Consider the following 6,850-nt stretch of genomic DNA (forward strand, 5'->3'; position numbering starts at 1 on the left):
TCCAGAAGGCATCTTTTTAAGGAGAAAGAATATGCTGATGTTGATAGCTGCCAAATGAAAGGTCGACAACTCAGCATGACACATGTGTTACCACGTGATTACAACCAACGAGAAAGCGCCAGGTGTCCCAGAGGACACGTGGCGCAGTGCGATTGGAGGAAGCCAACGAGGTTGAGCCCAACCGGTGGTAACCCTAGCACTATAAATACAGCATCAACTCCACTTTGATGGGACATTCATACTCAATCATTGACAGTTACAAGCAGTGATCACACATTCAATCATATTGAATCACATTCATTCACAGTCAGTTACATACAATCACACAGTCTCATAACCAAAGGGTATTGAGCAATTAAGCAAATACTCTGGAGATTCTCTGACACATTATTATCTTCTCCACAAATATACTGATTCTCACGCCGGAGGGTTACCCCAAAGAGGACCCCTCTGTCCCTTTCTGAGGGGTAAGTAACGGCGCTGTTCATTTTGTAGGTGGAAGAACACTGATCCAGAAGAACCGTCGGTGAAATAGTATAATCACACCCGAGGAAAGTAGATCTGCTACCAGTGAGTAGATCCACGTTTCTTCATTGGCGCCATCCACTGTTACAAACGGCAATCAGATCTCATCAGATCTATATAAAAAAAAAAAAAAAAAAAAAAAATCAATCACCATGGTTTCTGGAGTTCGTAACGTTGATCAAGCTCTGGAGGATATTGAGCGTGAGGGTGTTAACGACGGACAGCAGGTTCTGAGGGTTCCGCGTGATTCTACGCGTACCACCAGCAACCGTCCCTTCGTCACAACCCCTCACGGCCAGACTGAAACTCCTCCAGACGATCTCACGTTACAAAATATGGCCGGCGCGAAGCTGAAAGGACCAATGGGTCCAGAAGATGAAGCAAATGATCCGAATGAATGGCTCATAAACGAGCAGCGGCGTCTGATTGAAAAGTACAACGAAATGGTCAAGCAGAAGAAGCTAGCCGACCAAACACAAAGGCAAGCTTTTGATAAGCAGACTACAAAGAGGCCGCGCGCGCCGGAAGAAGGACATTCTGTTCACACTGCACACACTGAGTTCAGTGATGAAGAAGTGCATAGCATGAGGAAAACACGGGATACTCATGCAGGAGGCTCACAGCTCCGCGCGCCTGTGAACATGGCGCCTGGAGCCAGAGCAGATCTGGATCTGCACATGCCGTACAGCCCACCGGTCAGAGGGCAAGTAGACGTAACCACGCCCTACAGACCAGCCATCCTGGTAAAACACTCAAAGTTTACTGCACGCATCGCGCAGGCTCCCATCCAGCACAAGACAAAGATGCCAAGTGGTCTGGGCAAATATGATGGCACAACAGATCCAGATGACTTTTTGCAAGGTTTCTATAACACGGGAAACCTAGAGAGCTGGACGATGCCAACATGGTGTCATATGTTTGCTCGCTGCCTCACGGGCGCAGCGCGGGTATGGTTCGAGAGCTTGCCGACAGGGCAGATTGATGGGTTCGAGGAACTATTAGAAAAGTTCCAAGCCCACTTCGTACAGCAGCGCAGGCACACGCGCGATCCTGATGACATCATGCACTACATACGCAGGAATGATGAAACGATTGAAGATTACATCACTCGTTTCAATCAGGAATCCCTGGCAATCGGGGGTATAACTGAGCAGCTCCTGCGCGTGGCCTTTATACAAGGCGCCCGCAGTGATCAACTCCGCCGGGCTCTCGTAAGCAAAGATGGTATGCCCACCACGTGGGCCAAGTTAATGGAGGCATCGCGAGTTTTCGCGAGAAATGAGAAACAGATTGCCCAAGATAGGGCAAGAGAAAGAGCGCATCAGGCAGAATCACCGCGCAGCAAAGAGAAGAGGGCCAAACAGAACTCTGTATGGTCCAGGTTGCAGCCAACAAGTTTTTCTTCCGCGGAAAAACAAGCGCAACCAACCTCACCACAGCCCCAAAAAGAAGTTCGTAATCGCGGGGAGGGTGACAAGAGGGAGGGCGGCAGAGATCCTAGCAGACCTCTGCCAAGAATATGGACGCCCCTCACTAAAACACCTTCACAGGTGTTAAGTACTGAGAATGTCCAATTCAAACCCCCCAAGCAACTACACTACAAGGGACCGCAAAACAGTGGCAAATATTGTGAATTTCACAGGTCCCCGGGCCACAACACCGACGCATGCCATCATTTAAAGGATGCGATCGAGAAGGATGTAAAGTCAGGCAGGCTGGCTCACTTGGTAAAAAACCAAAGAATAGAAGATGAGCAACCGGAAGGAGCCTCTGCCAGCAAGAAATACAAAAGAATCTGTGTGGCTGAGGGGGGACGACAAGGGCAGACGTCAAAAAAGAGAAGCGCGCAAATCCACGGAGATTGGCGCGAGCAGCAAGTCATCTTCCCAAGAATCAGGGGAGGCCCTTCAATAAGCAGTCCTCTCGTCATCACCACACACATTGCTCATTACGAAGTGTCAAAGGTCCTGGTGGACACTGGAAGCGAATCTGACATTATGTATGAGCAGTGTTTCAGAAAGTTAGACCCGGCAGACCAAGCGCGGCTCGAAATTGTGAACGCACCAATCTGTGGTGTCTCAAATGAAATCATACATCCCCTAGGCCAGATTCAGTTTGAACTAACTATGGGGGATGATGAGCACAAGCGAGCCGAAGTTGTCAACTTCTTGGTCTTGCCCACCACGTCATGCCACAATATGATCCTGGGTAGGGGAACGATTGCTCAATTTAATGCTGTACCGTCGCCAGCGCACGGCGCATTGGGGTTCCCTACACCAACAGGCGTAACATTTGTTTACCGCGATCATTTGTGCGCAGTGACAAGCACGCCGCGGGAAGGGAGAATGAAACTTCCAATGGCTGACAATGCGCCAGAGAAGTGGATTTTAAACCCAAAATTCCCAGAGCAAACGGTCACAATTGGCGCTACCATTTCAGACGAAACGAGATTGAGAATGAAAAAGTTGCTCACAAAATACACGTCGGTTTTCGCGTGGCAACACTCCGATATGACAGGGGTCCCGCGAGACTTGGCGCAACATTCTCTTAACACGTTCAAGTCGGTGGAGCCAATTGCTCAGAAAAAGAGAATCATGGGGGATGAAAAGGCGAAGGCCATGAATGAGCAAGTGGAGGACCTGTTGCGCGCAAACATCATCCGCCCGACCCGATACCAGACATGGGTAGCCAATCCTGTGATGGTAAAGAAAAGCAACGGGTCATGGAGAATGTGTATTGACTTCAAGGACCTCAACAAAGCATGTCCAAAAGACTGTTACCCCCTCCCAAACATCGACGCAAAGGTGGACTCCGTTGCGCCATTCAAGCTCAAATGTTTCCTGGATGCCTACAAAGGCTATCACCAGATTCAAATGGCACCACATGATGAAGACAAGACTGCCTTCAGAACCGACAAGGGTGTTTTTTGTTACACAAAAATGCCCTTTGGTTTAAAGAATGCGGGCGCAACCTATCAGAGACTTATGGATTCGGTTTTCAGTGAACAAATCGGAAGAAATCTAGAAGTCTACGTTGATGATTTGGTGATCAAGAGTAGGGAGGAGAGACAAATGCTCAAAGACATCGAGGAAACTCTTCAGCGCCTAACGGAGGTTAACATGAAGCTCAACCCGAGCAAATGTACTTTCGGCGCAGAAGAGGGGAAATTTCTTGGTGTAATGGTCACTAAGGATGGTTTCAAGGTGAACCCTGAAAAGGTGGAAGCCATCCTTGACATGCCTTCACCATCCACCATGAAAGAGGTTCAGAAGCTGAATGGTAGATTGGTGTCAATCAACAGGTTCCTAGCGAACCACGCCAGCAAATCTACTCCATTCGTTAACACCTTGAGGAACTGTTTGAAGAAGAGCCAATTCAAGTGGATGCCTGAGGCTGAGCAAGCTTTCACTGAGATAAAAGAATGTCTCATAAAGTTGCCAGCACTCACAGCTCCACTTCCTGGCGAAACCCTTACATTATACCTGTCAGCTGGAGACCGCGCGATCGGCGCAGTATTATTGGCGGATCGCAAGGGGATCCAAACGCCAATATACTATGTGAGTCGGGTGCTCACAGACCCTGAGACACGCTATTCCATCATGGAAAAGTTAGTTTTGTCACTAACACACGCGTCGCGCAAGCTCCATAGATACTTCAATGGTCATCCTATTGAAGTTCTGACTGGTTACAACATCCAGCAAGTCTTGCGACGCCCCGCGCTCTCCGGAAGGCTGACAAAGTGGGCGCTGGAATTAGGTGAACACACGATCACTTATAAGCCCCGTCCAGCGATAAAGGGTCAAGTTTTGGCGGATTTCATCACAGAAATCCCAGAGGGAAAGATTGAAGAAGCTCAGCACGAGGTAGACCCTCCGCGAGCAAATGATGAAGAAGATGTTTGGAGGCTATTCACTGATGGAGCCTCCAACAGCGAGGGGTCCGGCGCAGGCCTCAAATTGGTGGACCCTGATAATCATGAATATACTTATGCTATTAGGTTGGACTTCAAGAGTACCAACAATGAGGCTGAGTATGAAGCCCTGCTGGCTGGTCTGCGCATTGCGCGCAAGTTTGGAGTTAAAAGGCTAGAGGCCCATGTTGATTCTTACTTGGTAGCTGCTCAGGTCAACGGCCTATATGACGCCAAGGAGAAAACAATGCCTCTATATCTAGAGCAGGCAAAAAAGTTCGTTGAGCAGTTTGACTTCTTCAGAATCATACACATCTCGCGCAGCGAAAACAAGTCCGCTGACGCATTGAGTAAGATGGCATCAACAAATTTTGATCACTTTGGCAAAGATGTCAGGGTGGAAGTGATGAGCAACCCGTCAGTACAAACGCAATCGGTCCTTGTAATTCATACAACCCCTTCATCCTGGATAACTCCAATAATGGAATTCCTGAAGGAGGGGACGTTACCGGATGATCGCGCACATGCGAGAAAGATAAGACACAAGGCGCAGAACTATGAACTACTTGATGGTACATTATATCGGCGCTCTTATCTTGGACCGCTCATGAAATGCCTGGATGCGGAAGAAGCAAGCTATGTGATTAGGGAGATTCATGAAGGAATCTGTGGAATACACGCTGGTCCGCGCATGGTGGTTGCCAAGGCAATGAGTTCAGGCTACTATTGGCCAGGCATGTACTTGGATGCGCTAAAAGAAATCCAAAAATGCAAGGCATGTCAGAGCTACGCGCCAAACACCATGCGTCCAAAGAACAACTTGATTCCAGTGACCTCCGCATGGCCTTTCCACAAATGGGCCATTGATATTGTGGGGCCCCTGCCGCAAGCGCAAGGGCGGGTGAAATTTTTGGTAGTGGCGATAGACTATTTCACAAAATGGGTTGAGGCCAAGCCACTAGCAAAAATCACAGCTGAGGCGATGAAGCAATTTATCTGGAGCCACATCATTTGCCGTTTTGGCCTTCCTATGGAAATTGTGAGCGACAATGGCAAACAATTCACTGACAGGAAGATATCAAGCTGGCTCAAAGAATTGCACATCAACCAAATCTTCACGTCCGTCTACCACCCTCAGGGGAATGGCCAAGTGGAGCGCGCGAATCAAAGTTTGCTAAATGGGCTGAAGAAAAGGTTGGAGGGAGAATCCCATTCTTGGGTCGAAGAGTTACCTAATGTCCTGTGGGCGCACAGGACATTAAGCAAAACTAGCAATGGCGAATCCCCGTTCAGCCTAACCTATGGGACAGAGGCTATGATCCCAGCAGAAATTGGATGCCCATCCCATAGGGTACTCATGATGAGCAAAACTGATAACGAGCGCGAAAGAAGATTGGACCTTAACTTGCTTGAAGGGCGCAGAGAAGCGGCTATCATTAATGAAGCCAGATACAAGAAAAAGCTGGAAAAATATTATAATCAGCGCGTTAAAGAGTGCCACTTCAAGAAAAATGATTTTGTCCTTCGAAACAATGAAGCTAGTCGCGCAATACCCCCAGGAAAAATGTCCCCCAATTGGGAGGGACCTTATCAAATTTCAGAAGATTTGGGGAAAGGCGCGTACACTTTAAAAGATTTGAATGGAAAAAAGATACCGCGCGCGTGGAACGCGGCACAACTTAGAAAATGCTTCATGTAAAAAGTTCAAATATGTAATCAAGGCTTTTAAGCCATCATGAATGATGATTCGCGCTATCTTTCAATATTTGTCGCGCTATCTTTCAATATTTGTTCTATTACCTTTGCATACATGTTTCACACTTCCTTTATTAATTTGGAACAATATGACAACACTATATTGACTTCAAAGCAAAATAAAGCGAAGTAAAACATACATGCGCGAGCCTTAGCTCAAACGCGTTAACGAGTCTTAACTCTAAAACGCCAGGGCCTTAGCCCAAACTTACGAGCCTTAGCTCAAACACGTTAATGAGTCTTAACTCTAAAAACGTCAGGGCCTTAGCCCAAAACAAACAGCCTTAGCTCAAAACACTCACAAACATCCATCTTACATCCCGCGCAGCCTGATCATAAAAATCCTTAAACACAACTAAGGCAAAGTACATGCCATATCATGTTAAGGTCTCAGGTCGAGGTCGCGCGCGGAATCATAGTGGATATCTGAGTAACACACGCTGACATGTAATGGCTAAACTCATACTTCCATATAAATACCGCGCGACAACGACGCGCAAAAAAGAAATAATGAAAAGTTAGCGCGCATGTCAGCATGAGCAAGATACTGCGAAACCACAAACAAAATAGAACAGAGGTTAAGTGAATAATTTCCTTACAACCTTGTTCTTATTTTAACGTGCAAGCATATCTCATATCTACAAGCAAACATGAAGAGAT

The sequence above is a fragment of the Bidens hawaiensis genome, unplaced genomic scaffold (genome assembly GCF_021521415.1).
Source record: "Bidens hawaiensis isolate Kalapana, Puna unplaced genomic scaffold, B.hawaiensis_p1.1 tig00009085_1, whole genome shotgun sequence".
Classification (NCBI taxonomy): domain Eukaryota; kingdom Viridiplantae; phylum Streptophyta; class Magnoliopsida; order Asterales; family Asteraceae; genus Bidens; species Bidens hawaiensis.